General features: G+C 35.1%; 1 protein-coding gene across 1 annotated transcript in view; it reads left to right on the plus strand.

Annotated features, from left to right (window-relative positions):
- Myo95E (Myosin 95E) overlaps positions 1-16,656 on the plus strand; it is a 1,268,077-nt gene that overhangs the window by 168,323 nt on the left and 1,083,098 nt on the right. The gene's annotated exons all lie outside the window — the stretch shown is intronic.

Below are 16,656 nucleotides of genomic sequence, written 5' to 3' on the forward strand. Positions count from 1 at the left end.
TCAGAATGAACAATATGTATGCTCCACAATAATCTTCACATCTAGTCCAAATTATAAAATAACTAACGCAGCTGCAGGTCCATTCGTATAAGAAGAATGAGGTTTATGGATATTATCTGACAGATTATGCAATTTTTTTGTTGTTTCAAAATAGTTGTTCATGCAATCCGATTTCACTGGAGTTACGTAAACACTCCAGTGCTTCCTTTTTCAGAGGTTACATTTTGTAAAACTCCATATTATCATCAGCCTATTGTACGTGGGGAATATTTATACAACATTTCATAGTTCTGTATCTAATAGTTTCGATAGTCTAAAGAACGGGAACAAAACTTCCAAGACCACTGTTTCTTCCTTTAGGGATCGAATCTCTCATACTCTTCTCTTATCTCCAACCTAGGGTGCTGTGCAAGGAGACTTTAGTGCGTCCGGATGAAAATATACCGATAAGAGATTTTAATAGCTCAAAAACCAATAGAGACAGAATCGTCCGGTTTTGTTTTTCGGAAATAGAAATAATAGAATTTTATACCCAGCAGAAAATGAACACAATACAACTTCACGCATGTGCATTACTCGTGAGCAAAATGGTATCCTTTACTGTTCATCAAAAACTGGAGTGTTGTTTTTGGTTTGCAGAATCAAGTCCTCTGTAACGGTACAGAGAAGACTTAGGCAACAATACGAACAGGAACCATCAAACCATTATTGCATTGTTAGATGGCACAAACAATTGCTGGAAGCTGGAAAAGTGTGGAGACGGTTTGGGAAGCCTTTCAGCTAAGTTCACGTAAATCGATAAGCCGTGTGAGTACACAACTGTAAATACCGCTTTCAACTGTGCATAATATCGTGCAATAGAAGTTATGTCTCAGAGCCTACAAGCTACAGTTTGTTCGAAAACTTCAGTTTAATGACAAGCCTTGCAAACACGAATTCGCTGTTGAAATCGCACATTGATTAGGACAATGATTTCCTAAAAAAAGGTAGTTTTTCCTGACGAGGCCAACTTCCATACATCAGGTAAGGTGCATATGCACAACTGCAGAGTATGAGGTGAGGAAAATCTACATCAGTTTTCGGAACATGACCGCATCAGCCCAAAATTAAACGTGTGGTGTGCGTTTGCTCAAAATTCTGTCATACGCCCATTCTTCTTTAAAGAGGCTACAATTACAAGAGCAAAGGACCCATGAATGTTAGAAAATTGTGTTGTATCTTTTCACACTACAGGAATACACGTTAAAACAGGACGGGGCTCCTCTCCATTATGCCTGTTGCATGAGAAGACTTCTGGATAACAAATTCCAGAACAATGGCATTGGAATAAGAGGTCTCATTCAATGGTCTCTAAGATCGCCCGATTTGACCGCTGAACTTTTTTTTGGACGTGAAGACTTATGTGTACCAGACCCGAGTTCAAGATTTGGATAATCTAAGACTATTAATATCGATGCTTGTGTATCCGTAACACCTTAAATATTACGCAACACCTGGAGGGAGTTTGAGTACCGCCTTGATGTGCCAACAAAAGGGGCACAGGTGGAGGTGTACTTTTAGGTAAATTGAGTGACTTTTTATGCTGTGTATAAAATTCTATTCTTCCCTCCTTCCGAGAAACAAAACCGGAATTTTAATATTTTGCAAATTGCGGATAATCGATCACTAGAACCTGAAAAAAGAATTAATTGAGGGAATTCTTGATGTAGAGCAGCGTTTCCCAACTTTTCTAATCTTGCGGCACACTGCAGGTGTAACTTGAATTCTCGCGGCACACTCATATAGATATTATTATTATTTGTAAATATAAAATACAGTGGTATTTTTTTTCTGTGATTACTGATATCCTTTTCACAGAGAAGAAAGCTCTATCACTCTTTTTACCCCCGTGGTAAATCATTATGCTTATTTTTCATTCTAATTTAAAAATAGAGAACAATTGCAGTGAAATATAGGACTCAGGTTTCTAAAAATACACCTTTTTCGAAAACTGTATCCAACCTTTCACTAAGAACGAAGATCACTAAATAAGGAACGAACAAACAAATCTTTTACTTTTAAAACACAAATGTAGGTAATTTGTGTGCATGTTTGCTTTGCAAAAGGATTGAATGATATTTTAAAATTTCAAGTTACGAAATAGTCTGCAACAATGAAAAAAGCGATAATGGTCATAGCAATGATAACAAATACTTCTTGGAACATTAAAAATGTACAGAAAAGTAACACAGCATGAAATTTAAAATTGTAGATTTATAGTAGTTCAAAGTAATGTGAAATAAAATATACATTTTTTCCAATGTCTTGCAATTTGATTGCTATAGAATTAATAATTTTGTTTTGATCTCCTCGCGGCACACCAGTGTGCCGCGGCACACCGGTTGGGAAACGCTGATGTAGCCAGTGAGTATGCATCAATATGTGTCGGATGCATGCTGTTTTCGAGCGTTCCAGCTGTAAAGATTATTCTTTTATATATTCAGAAGAAAGCATTTCTTAAAAAAGAAACTAGGGTATTCTGGCAACAAAGTTCTGGGGAAAAACACTACCATACGTATGTCTCATCTAATCCTCTCGCATGTCGAGCAATTTGATTTATCAATACAACAAAACAAATAAAAACATATTTTGCAAAAAAAAAAAAAAAAAAAAAAAACTAAATGAAAATAATTACCTACAGCTGACAACCCCTACTAACTGGGAAATGGGAACAGGAGCCTTACGATGGCACCCACGTTCTTTCAAACCCAATTTTATGCGCCTTCATGTTCTGTTAAGGGCACCTATCCCTGGCATTGCTACCTCTTCTGTTTCAATGTTTCTTTTCAATTGCTCTACACCTTTCCTGCAGAGATGGAGTGGGTCAGTGGGTCAAGTTTTCTGAGTGGGTCAGTGGGTCGTGGGTCAACAGCATGTGACGCACTGTGACCCACCACCCACGATGACTCACTTCGACCCACCACCCACCATGGCCCACTGCGACCCACCGACTCAGTCTGACCTATCAACTCTGCTCACTGCATTGTAGACAGTATCTTCTGATGACTGGTAAATTTGTCTGCGTTTCACTTTTAAGACCTATATTTCGTTTTGCATTTGTTTCTGTCTACTTACCTGAGGTGAGTATATCTAACAAGTGAAAAAAAGAACTTCAGGCAGTCTTGGATATTGATATTTGTAATTGTAATAATAGCAATACGACCTATACTACTACTTGGCTTGCGAGGCCTATGAGTTTTTGGAGGAGCTAACTACTAAAAAAAAAAAAAATAAAATAAAATAAAATTTAAACCACTGTAATATATAAATTATTATATAAAGAATTGAATGTAACTATGTGTGCCTGATCATCACGGCCAAATTGCAAAGTCAAATGAAATGATTTTTGGTATATAGTTAGGCCTTAATCCAAACTGGTTTGTTATATTGCTTTCATTATAATACATATCCTAAGGAGGTAGTGAGGACTGAGGATTCGAATTTTTGCGAAAAGAAAAATGAGTATCTCGCAAGCCGTTAAACTTACTGAGCTAAAATTCAGCATATCAACTCTTTATTGAAAATAAACAGAATATGTCCTAGCATTTTTTTTAAATTCTCGTTATGAGGGTGGGAGGCACTTTCTATATATAGAAAATTGGTAGTGAGTTGTTTGTAAAAATGATCGAAAACGATCGATATTAGTTAAGAAAAAAATGCAGAAACAAAAAATACAGTGCCTCATATATTCATTGCTTTCTACTATAATAATTGAAGAATCTTATGTTTATTATGTGGAGCACTTACAGCACAGGGCAATCAAGTCATAAAGTTGTGAGAAAAATACACATAAAATTTGTACTGTAAGCTTAATTACACGGAGATTTTAAATTTGGATTGTACGCATAATTAGATGGAAAATTTTACACTTTTTCTTCCTTTAAGTTGGTCTCCTTACCTTGATTTGAAACTTCAAAATTTCATCCTTTTTTCCACTGAAAAGTATCGATAATTCAACAAGGAAATAATTATACTATGATAATTTAATTGAAATTCATCGTAATTTTGCTCATGACAAAAATTAGTGTTTTAATTGAAGGGGAAGGAGGGAAATTCCCATTCACCTCTGAACACATCCCGGGAACCCCGTTCCTTTTTGCTTTCAAGGGGGGAAAGAACTTGGTAATGACATCAAACCTTCATGTGTAATTACAAAAATTAAATTTATAAACAAATAAGAAATCACCAGTTTATCAGGCTTTAATTGATAATTTATGCACAAGATTCCCTATCGAAGGCATGGTAGATGAAGTTTCTGTTCTCCATGAGTCGACATTGCCAAGTAACATGGTCGATATGGAAAAGATGTATGGTGATAGAGAGATGATACTTCTTGCTGAGTATTTCAAAACTGACCGAGAAAAATCGTTATCAGACTTAAGTCTAACAAGCAGATTGTGGATGAGGAGTTGCAGAAATTTCTACGTCGGGTAGTAGTATTATCAATTTCCACGACAGAGTGCGAACGGGGATTTCCCCTTATGAGTTTACAGATGATTGATATTAGAAATAGACTGAGTGCTCAAACATTAACTTGTTGTTCATAAATGTTAATGGCCCACCACTAGACAAGCTCAAAGTAGACAAGCTAGTTATTTCTTGGCTGAAGGATGGACATCATTCCGCTGCGGATGATTTACCACGGAAAAGTTCTGGAGGCCAACAGGAAAGAAACCCAATTTCGGATTTGTTTTAAGTTGGCAAATTACGAGTTATAGAAAATGTATACTTGAATTACTAATGGCTTATTTGTGTTATTCAACTTTGTACCTAATTTTTAATAAGTCTCTTCTTTGCTTTTTATAAACTAGAAGGTAAACTACTTTGAATAAATATTCATAATTGCAATTATGCATATTTGTAATTTAATTTGGCGTGGCGTTTTAGTGATTACACAAATTACAATTATGAGCATACTTTATGGAGATTCTCTCACAGAGGGTACCCGAGCACCTTTATATGCTATGAAAAACTGATTTTTCACGTCTTTTGTGAGAAAAATACTGTGAACTGAGAAATCATGAACTTTTCCATATTGTACAGGGGTATTTTCCTGCGAATAGAAGTTTCTTTTGGAATGGATTTAGAAATTAACACCTGCACCTCTCTTAATACAAGTATATTTTAGGCGCACACTAATTTCCCCCCACCTTGAAGTGCTTCAATTTCCTCACTGATATACACTTTACCATTTTATATTGGAAAGGCCAGATCCACCGTTATTGTAACAGAGTGGTGCTTGAGTGATTGACCATAGAAAAATTCAAACTCCGATTAGTGACAATTTCAGTCTTGTTTTATTACAAGTGTAAACTCTTTAGTCAGTAGAGAAGAGGCCGTGGATCATGTGTCAGAGTTGATGACGATGGATTTTTGGTGAGTCAGAGTAGGTCACAGTAGATCAGAGTGGTTCATAGTGGGTGGTGGGTCACGGTGGGTGGGGGTCATGGGTCAGAGTGGGTCGTGGTGGGTGGTGGGTCGGTGGGTCGTGGGTTACGATGGGTGGTGTCAGTGGGTCGTGGATCAAGTTTTCATTGACCTACGCCAACTCTGCTTTCCTGCTGATTTCTAAGGTGCATTGGGCTGCTTTCGTACAATTTTCCCTATAGGAAAGCCCTTAAAAAAGTTAGGCGATGTTATGTCTGAAGAGTGGAGGAGAACACAAGTTTTTAAAAACTATATGATCACCCAATAGTTTTTGCAACATTTCTAAAGTTTCATGATAGTTCAGTGCAATTAGACCAAAAAAGCACAAAACCCGGAAATTCAAAAAAAAAAAAAAAAGCCGAAACCTTTTCTAAAATGATCATGATACTCTATACAGTAACTCAGAGAAAGTCCAAAAAAATCCCGAGTTGGGTTTGGTCACTATGGCCGCCATATTGGATAGCCTATTTCCAATCCAAATGTTTTCGAGGAGACATAGCATTCATTTTAACTGACTATAATACAGGTTGTAAACACAGTAGAGATATGAACCATACCTCGTTGAAAATATATTTAATCAGTTGTTCTTATTGCGTAAAAAAATTTTAAATTTATGTTTTCCCGAAAGGGAAAAAAGGAAAATTCTACAAAATTTCCCAGAACAGAAGTGAAAAATTGAGTTTTAAAATTTTTATGACAACATTGGAGGGAGAAGAAACAACAACTACAAAAAAGAAGAAGGCCATAATCTTTTCTAAAATGATCATGATACTCTATTCAGTAATTCAGAGAAAGTCCCAAAAAATCTCGCGTCGGATTTGGTCACTATGGCCGGCAAATTGGGTAGCCTATTTCCAATGCCAAAATGTTCATGAAAATCATAGCATATACTTTAAGTGACTATAATGCAGGTTGTAAGCACAGTAGGGACATAAACAATATCTCGTTAAAAAAAAAATTATTATCAGTTCTTATTGTGTGAAAATTGAAGAAATTAACATTTTCCCAAAAGGGAAAAAAAGGAAAATTCTACAAAATTTCTCAGAACAAAAAAAATTGAGTTTTTGTATTTTTATTACATTATAGGGAGAAGAAACATAAAATATGTACTTTAATAAAATATGGAACTTTAATTAAATTATCTGCTACATCCTAATATTAATATTTTCTAAAAACTGGGAGTTTGAAGATTCATATAGTGCATTAAATTCCCTCTTGATTCATATTATAAGATTTTCATCTCTGGATCCACAAGTTTTGAGTGAGGTTATCAGTAGGTAGGTATTTCAGTGGCTGCAATAACCTCTACAAACCTAAATGTTGGTGTCATTGGAGAAAGAAAGAACGGAAAATATTCGATAATTTGAGGGAAATTTTAATATATATAATATTTGGCTAAAGAAGAATTAACCAATGCTTGCGGATACATGTTAATTTCTTTCGACTATTCCTACATGCAAGGACTATATACGTATATAGCCCTTGCATGTAGGAATAGTCGGAAGAAATTAACATGCATCCACAAGCATTGGTTATTTTTTCTTTAGTCAAAAAGTCAATCCAATTCCCAGGTTGAGACTTTTTCTAGTGATTGTAATATTGATTAAAATTTTAAATAGCGCATACTTATTCATCCACTTAGTCATCATCATTCTATGGAAGGCAATGACAAGCCACCACGGGCTTACTTTGCCCTAGGAACCTTCGGGTCAAAGACCTGCATTCAAGCAGAACACTACATCATCATTATCATTAATTCAGCTAATGATCCTGTAAAACTAGAGTATATTTTACAAAAACAAGAACCCCCGAAGTTTGTAAAACAAAGCTACTTCATAGTTGGACCAAGTGAAAAGTTTTGGTGCGGAATTTGGAGTGACCTGACAATTGAACAGACTTTAATGAGAGCTATGAAAAGTAGGGGTAGCCTCACGCGGGGACGAGGAATTTTGCTTCAACTATTACTACATGGTTCATTCCATGCCTGCATATTCAAGAATAGTGGAAGCTGTGGAGAAATCCAATAATGTTCCCCCGCCTCCTCCAAACAACATGTTGACTTGCGAGAATCTCGTGACGCCGAAGATGTCTCTGTTTCATCAACCGGCTCCGAGAACATAAACCATTCGAGAGATCATCCCAACTTACATCAATATCTACTGATTTGCTAGCAGATGAAAATGTAAATTGTAATAAAGCATTAGAAGTTAGACTTGCTGTGATGCAGAAGATTGAACAATTTAGTGAAATTCATCTGAAACGCAAGTCAAGTATGAAGTCTTTGGGCAGCTTAAGAAGATCAGTAACTGTGCGTAATGAAGTAATGTGTGTAAACCCAAACAAGCTTCTGCACTCCATGGTATGCACAGTTAGCTCTAAAGAACAATTGTCTGAGATCTTCAAATATGAACCATCTGCGTATCATTTCTCCTTATTTTATGAAGGGGGTTTAATGAGAAAAGGTACAAAATCATCGACAATATCCGTTTTGTCCTGAACATCGACCCAGAAAACAACAAGTAGTGCCATTCTACAGGGTGTATTCTACATAGTTGATAGTGGTCATCTTTTGCATCGTGTTGTATTGCAGTGTCCAGCCACGTTCAAAGAAATATGTCAGCAATATACTGCATGCGTTGTTACACATTACGGAAAATGTCTCGTCGTTTTTGATGGAAATAATAAAGATATAAGGACAAAAGATGAGGAGCATCTGCGACGTGCAGGAAACACTTGCCACGTAGACATAGAATTAGAAGATACTATTACTGTCATTGAAGGGAAGACTGAATTTCTCCTATATCACAGCAACAAAATGAGATTCAGCCATCTTTGGAGTAAGCATTTCCACAAATCAGGATACAAGGTACTCTAGGCCAAGGTAGATGTTGATATGCTGATTGCAACCATGGCTATTACAGAGGCCAAGAAAAGCCTTAGAGTTATTTTGATTGGTGAAGACAAAGATTTATTAGTTCTTCTAGTTGCCCTTGCTCCACCAGACACATCTTTAAAAATGATTATGCCAGTCCAGTGAAGATTTGCCCAGATAAGATTCACCATATTGGAACTACTCAAGATGATGTGAAGGACTTTCTTCTAATTGTACACGGCTTCACGGCTTCACGGATGTGATTCAGTTTCGTCAATTTATCGAAAAGTCAAAATCTTTGGTTACAAAAAGTTAGAGTAATAAGGAACCTAGAGAGAAACTAAGTATTTTCAATAATTCTCGAGTGTCAGCTGAAGCTATGGCTTAAGCTGGTGAATCTTTCTTTCTGTCACTTTATGAGTCAAAATATATCGGGAACTTGGGCATTTTATGTCACCAACTATATGAGAAGACAATTGCCAAACAGCCTAGACATTTGCAGTTTAACTTAGCTGAACTTCCTCCTACAACAGGAGCCGCTCGTGATCATTCTCTCCGAGTCTTTTATCAAGTGCAGCAATGGCGTGGTGTTAAAATGGACACTTTACGCCACGGTTTGAAGATAGTCAATAGTTTTCTATGTCCCATACCAACTTCGAAGTCCGTTGTTCCTGAAGACTTACTACATCTTACCTCATGTTCCGTGAACCAACGACTGTGAATGAAGTTCTGAGTGCTGGAGATATATATTAAAAGCTGAATCATGTATATGTACTTCGTATGGCATGGACGTACCAACTGAAACATAGAAGATGAAGTGGAAATGGATGGAGATTTGTTAGTTCCCGAAAAGGATATCAAAAAAGAGACATTCCAAGATGCCAAATATTCTGGTCTGGAATAGGTTCAAGTAAACGTTAGTTACTTTCAAATCAAAATTATCTAAGTATGAAACCTTTACATAATATAATTACTTTTTAGGCCTTTTTCTAGCTCAGACATTACCAAATTTTATACGTTACTAAACATTACTTTTTTTCAACAATTTTGTATACATGTCAAATTCCTCCGATTAATCTGGCTTGCTAAAAATAGAGCATTTTTTCAATAATTCCTCAAATTTTGGGATTTTTTCCTTTGTCCCTTCCCCAAAACAGTCAACAGTCAATAATATTATTATTATTATTATTATTATTAATAATAATAATAATAATAATAATAATAATAATAATAATAATAATAATAATAAAACCTCCAATCCGACGATCACTCACTATACATCTTCACTCGTTGGCTGACTGCCAGCGACTGACGTTTTCTGCGGACGGGAAAAAAAATTCACGACTGCGTATGAGTGTCCCATTTACATCTACATTGACGTAAGTCTGCCACGCTTCATTTATTTACGCGGGAAAAATAAAGTTCGATACTTTTTAAACACACCTTGTATGATATTAATGAACTTCAACACTTACTAAACAGCAAAAAATGATGTTAAAAGAAACTACATTTGTCTACCATTGTTAGCGTCATATTTCAATACCAAGGCCATCTCCTTTCTAGAGTATCATTAACATGTATAGTAAGAGACAGTGAGAACGTATATTAGTTGCTATTTTTCGCTATGACCAATGCTTTACAATGTAAATTTGGCTTGTACGAGGAAAAGTCAAAAAGTAAAGGAACGAGAAAAGGTACATTTATTCTAATGAAAGAAAACGGAAACAGCTAATGATAAGAGATATTTTTCTACATAATCTCCCTACACTTCAACGCACTTTCCCAACGTTTCACAAGTTTTTTTTTTTTAAATTCCGTCGAAAAAAAAAAGTTTTTCGATTGCACGTGTAACTAATTTTGCACCGCATTAATGACTAGCTGATAGTTGAAGTTCAGCTTTCTTAACTTCCTGTGATGATTTCGTCCACTGTGATTTGCCTGCTTTTCCATTACCATACCTTCAACGACTTTCAAATCGTCCTCAGTCCTTGACGTTGATGGCCTGCCCAATCTTTCCTCGTCACATAAGGAGGTTCTTCCTTGTTTGAAACGCTCTATCCTTTCGTAGTTCTTGCTTCGCGATAAACAGCTGTCACCATACTGCTTTTGCATTCGACGAATAATTTCCGCAGGTTTAACACCTTCTGCAAACACAAAGAGAATCATCGCCCTCATATCCCCTTGGTTCATATTAACAATGGAGCTGCCATGTTTAACGGTCTGCTGCACTCCAACGACTAACACGGGAACAGTGATGCCAGCCTGATACGCTATAAAATCCCATTTCAAGAGGCAAAAAGTTCCATTTTATATCTGAATTACTCACGTGGTACTATTAATAATAATGAAATATAAAAATGAAATTTAAGTATGACATACGTTACTTCTTTCAATTTCAGCGTGAAGTACCAATAAATTTCGATATTCTACATATATAGAATAGTTCATGATTAACAATTTCCCTTAATCGAGAGTATCTTTTTTTGTTATATTGTCAGAAATGCCGAGACTCCATGACACCCTTGTATCATCACCTTGTACTGAGCCAAATGATACTAGAGAAACTTTTGTTCTCCATACATTTCATGTGGAACGTTTGGAATTAATTGTTTCTCGTTGGATATTTTACGTATTTTTCATTCGTTCATTGTTTTTTCTTCTTCTCTCTCTCTTTGTGTGTCTCTCTCTTCAAATAGCAGAGCACAAATTTCGTTTCTTGCTGCTTGATTTTTTTAAAAAAATAACATATGATTAAGTCACTCCTCGTGAGCATGCTCTTTGCCGATAACAATGAGAAAACTTCAGACTAAAAGTTGGGAACCCTGACACGTGACAGGGCAGACCCCACTCTAAGACCCCAACGCCATAATACACTCAATGTTCTCCCATTGGGGAGTTTTAGGGAGCCATTAGACAAGCGGCGAAGACAAATAGATATTGTTAAAATTTTTATTTTCATATACACTTCGCCTAACATGGTCATATACACTTATCGGTCAGCAATGGGGTATGCAGAGAGGGTTGCAGGTTTTAACCCCTTCAACAAGATATTAAGAAACGATACATTTACCATATGAAGGTACCGGTATATAGACAAAAAGCTTGAAAAGATATTGAGAAGTAGGTTACCACTGTCGGTCAGCTCTCTAAAGAGTTTAAGCATAACGATAGGTACTTCTTATTCTCAGAATTCAATAAGAACATTTCTGATTATTTGATTTTAATCGATCCAACAGGCTTCGATTTTAGTAAATCGGTAGCACTTTGTATATACCTTAAGAGTTCATTATGCTTCATATATGGATATTGACTACGGAAGTAATGTAGAATTGTAGAGGTTCAAATAACTTAAAAAATTCAAATATGGAAAGAAGAAGACGAGCAAATTGTTTATGGACTAAAGTGAAATATCGCAGATTATCTCTAATGTTTGTTTCGAATAAGAATTATTGTTTGCTTCCTTTTCTTACAACTGAAATGGCTGTTTGTTTAAGGCTCTTAATAAATATTTTATTTCTCATTCTGCCCTTTTCTTTTGGATGTTACTTCTGCTTTATGTACTATGGACTGTCTTGTTGGGTATCTTTGAATTTTCTATTTATTTAATATATTTTCTTCAGAAAGAATAAATTCCTTGAACTGTAACATAGTCGAAATACTCAATTTTAATATGTCAGTAATGAAGGAAGTACTTAGTTTGTATGTGTGGAATACATATCGCCTTCAGAATTTTATCTTTTGAAATATTTCTTTTTCATGAGTTTGACTTGATTCTTGAAAATTGATCTTTTATTGTTTTATTCTAAAAAAATATTATGAATAGCATAATTAAAATTATTAGAATCATACATCGAGAAAGGAAATAAACGACAACGACCATATATATATACTTGAAATATCAGTTCTATACAATGTTAAAATATACCTGAACTAATGAGTTTCCCTATAGCGGATAAAATCTGCCCTTCATTGATTCTTAGGAAATTTTATTATAAGTGCTCATTGTATTTACTTAACAATTAATAGGATCGTTATGTCCAAACACAAACTTTGGTGACCTGTAACTCGTAAACCAAAAATATCCACTTGATGAAATTTGAAATGGTGGTAAATAAAATCGTGAACTTAGTAAGAATATGAAATATAAAGGTATTTGGAGAGATTTGGTTCCCGAGTTGTTATGCATGGAATTTGGTTTTTGAACTTAGTCCAAAATTAAGTTCAAATCTTCACTCAGACGGCTAATAATTTGATTACCAAAGACCTGCACATCATAATATTTCGTATGTACACATATTAAGCTCATCAAGATCTACATCCACGTCTAACTCAGTGAAAATTGGATGAATTACATGCTTCGCGCTCGAATACCACAATTAGTGACTTGTGAAATTTTGTGTAAATTGGAATAAGTAAAACTCTAAAATTTGATTGCCAATAACTTGGGAACTAAGGGTCTTTACTTGACCACATTTGAAACATTGATACACCCTGATGAACTTAGTAGGCATATGCAGCAATAAGTTTCGCAAATTTTGGGTTCCCCAGTTAATGACCATAATATTTTAAGTTTGGTTGTTTGGACTTAAGTCAAAAACTAAGTCCAAATTCCCTACTTTGACTATCAATAGCTAGGTAATTAAAGATTTACACCATCATAATATATTTATTAAACTCGTTGAAATGTATTATCATTCGAAATTTTGGCAAGTTAGAATGAGTTTCATTGATCATGTACGATATATATACAATCCTTGTGATTGTTTTTTTTAAAAGAGAAAATCAAATGAAGGAGAAAACCATAGGTATTCAACATGTCACTTGCCAAAAACTGGGAAGTTTGGATACTCTCCTGCCCTGAGCTAAACTCTTCGTCACAACATTACAACGATAACGTTTTATATAATATTAGCAATCTGTGCCAGTTTATAGAAAGGGATCAGAGGCGAATTATTTGAGCAATATTATGTATAAAGAAAAGAAAGACACATAGAGATTTCGAGATTTATTTTGTAATCGTTAACTAAAAAGATAGTTGTTGCTATAGCAACGTCGTAAATAAATGTACATGTACGTAGACATCTTGTCGAGTAAATAAGTGTGTGTTCGAGTGGTGCAGAGAGTACTGAAAGAGAAGGAAGAGTGAGGCAAACGTCCAGGCGTAAACACATCTCCAATAGAGGTATGAAGACGAACACAGGTAAACAGTTGCGATTCAGCGAAGTTAAGTCGCTTACAAAATATAGTGGCGTGCCAGAAGATATTCCCGCTAGGGCATTTCTCGAAAAATTTCAGGATGAATGTGAGCTCATGGGTGTAGATGAGTCTCAGTTTTTAAAACTATTGCCGCACATCTTGTTACCACCCTGCTTAACATGGTTTAAAGCTATTAGAGGTATTCTTCATACATATTCAGATTTTAAGAATGCTCTTCTATCAAATTATGAAAACGATTTTATGGTAGCGAATAGAGATGCCGTATTGCGAACGAAGCATTACAATCCAAAATTACACCGAAGTATTAGTGAATTTGTAGTATCTACATATCATGAGTTAAGATCATTAAATCCAAACCATCCGGAATCCCGAATTATTGCTTCTATTAGAATCTTATTGCCATTTAGACTAACAGTTGTTAATGTCGGCACAGTGCATTAACTTCAACCATTTAATTATGCTCATTCAGAGTTATGAGTGTCAGTTTGCAATACAGAATAACAATAAAATGCAGGATAGAGGTCAGGGTAATTATGCACGTAATCAGACACAATATGCTTCTGTTCGTAATGTAAATATACAACATGAAAATGATTCTAATGTCCGTAGTTTTAATAATAGAATGAGTAGTTATAATGGTACCGGAAATCAAACGCAACCTAATTATAGAAATGGAGCTAGGAATTTTAGAAATAACAACAGGAATTTCAGTAGGAGTAATAGTTACCGCCGATCTTCACAAAATCAATTTGCAGATGGCAGGAATTCTGTAAATAGGAGTCAAAATATGGTATCATCCTATGAAAGACAAGAACGTACACAAGATTGTGCTATACAATGTTGCTTAAATGAGCCCTTCGAACGTATAACTTGAACTGTTAAAAGGCGTCCGACAGATTTGTATTAAATTGACCTTTGCTTACGTCTATGGTTAATATGTTCTTCAGTCTATTTATTATTAAAATGTACGTTGAAAGCATATGTAATTATGAAACATCTTGTTAAATATGTAGAAAGCAAATCATTTACGGAATTTTGACGAAGTTAATTTATGGCAATTAACTGAAAATACTATTGATTTGTTCCTTATAGTTTTGTTGCAATTTCCTTTTATAGCATTAATTTGAGGAATTGTTAATTTGTGTTTCATGATAAGAAATTATCTAAAAGCTTTATTGTAAGAAGCTATTCTTGTTTTCGTGTTTTTATTCTATTCGAATTTCATGCGAATATTTAGTCTAGCAGCTAGGAGAGTCCTGTTGGGAGTTTGAGAGCCAGAAGGTTTGTTCGTTTTACCGAGTTCTACTATCTTTAGTGTTTTTTAAAAAAATGGTCACATGTTCTGAATCATGGTCATTATTGCGCAATGGCCGCCATCTTGAATATTCCTTTCGTATTCACTATATTTTTCTTAAATACATCTAGCTTAAGCTGTAATTGTCGCAAAGTTATCAGTTTACCTCGTTCGATTTGCAATAGTATAGGCTTTTAGGTGACGTTATTCACTTGTCAGTAAAACACAAAAGAGGGAAGTAAAAGAGGGAAGTTTTGAAAATTTCCTTCAAAATTTTCCCTGTTATCGATTGTTTGCTATTGTTATATGGCAACCCTGGGTTCTAGGCGAGAAAGAAAAATTACGTACATTTCCTGTAATGTGATAAATATATGCTGAAAGTTTTGTCTTGATTGGTTCACTAGCAGAGGAGTAATAAAATATTTTGTATTTTATGATTTTGGTCGCTCTAACAATTTTTGGATTTAATGAAAGTACTTTTGTCACATGGAAAGACCTCCAGCTCAGACTGTAATTGCCGCAGAGGTACAAATAATATTTCGTTTTATAATTTGTTTGATTAGAGTAATAAATGGTGTGGATTAATCTAACATATGTGACATTATAACTTATGACAAGGAAGTATAAGGGAAATTAATATAAAATTCACACGAAATATTTTCCTTTAATGATGTGGAAACACTAAAAGATAGAAGTGGAACTACTAGAAATTCACTAAACATTAATACCCAATATTTAATTCACAAGTGAAGACATAGATTTTTTAAAACAAATCGTAACATTTCATGTTTCGTAATTAAGAAATGTGTTTGAAATTTGATATCAAGTGATATTTTCAAACAGCAATTTATTATTATTCTTACATAACAGTCCACAAATGTCTGATAAACTGACACTTTCATCCCACATTTACACACGTATTTTTCACTTTACATTTACAGAATGGACAACACGGTATTTGTTTCACTCTGCAAGAACAAACATTAACTTTTGCACATGTCTTGCACATACAAAGAGAGACAAATTCAGGAGGTCTGAAATGTCCAGTCATTATTATTGGCTAAACATATAATGCTTCTTCTATGTAACTATACTCTAGTGCATTCAGTGGTTGGGCTTCATCCAGCACAGTCATCCATATGTAGCACTGAAGATATGCACGCTGTATATGAAAGACTATCGTTGATGATGGTGGACATAGTTGAGAAAAGTTGATAGCTTTTGCTTTGTGGTATTGTTCAAATCGTACCATATCACAGTTTGTTTTTGATGAACCAAGTACTTTTACGATAAAAAGCTCGGCATTTTGTATCATCCCTTCATCCAAGGGAGCAACCCCAAAATTGTTCAACACGGTTCCTGATGTCATTGCTGTTTTAAGTGCCGTAAGTTTTGTCCCAACCTCACTTGTAACATCGCAACCAGTTAAACTGTGAACAGCAGGAAGAACATATAAAAGTGTGTCGTCCATGTTCTCCGTCATTTTGTGAAGTGGTATGTACCTCATAGATGGTCGTGTGTCTTTAATAACCCACAGTTCTTTCAGGCCACATTTTTTATAACTCTGTTTGAAATGATATAGTGCGGAAATCATAACATCTGTATCTACTGAGGCAATCATAACTCTTTCAATGGAATCAGTTTCGACCATGTGTTGGATGTGTTTCATGTTTCTATTATCAGCTTCCTCACATTCACAGTAAAGATTTGGTACCAAACTAACAGATCCTTCGGTTAAATTTCAGGCATAGCTTTGGGTTATGTTTGTGACCTCCTCCCAAATACAAAGATTTTATAAAATTTCCTT

This window comes from Thermobia domestica, chromosome 2 (genome assembly GCF_964235325.1).
Source record: "Thermobia domestica chromosome 2, izTheDome1.hap1.1, whole genome shotgun sequence".
Taxonomy (NCBI): Eukaryota; Metazoa; Arthropoda; class Insecta; order Zygentoma; family Lepismatidae; genus Thermobia; species Thermobia domestica.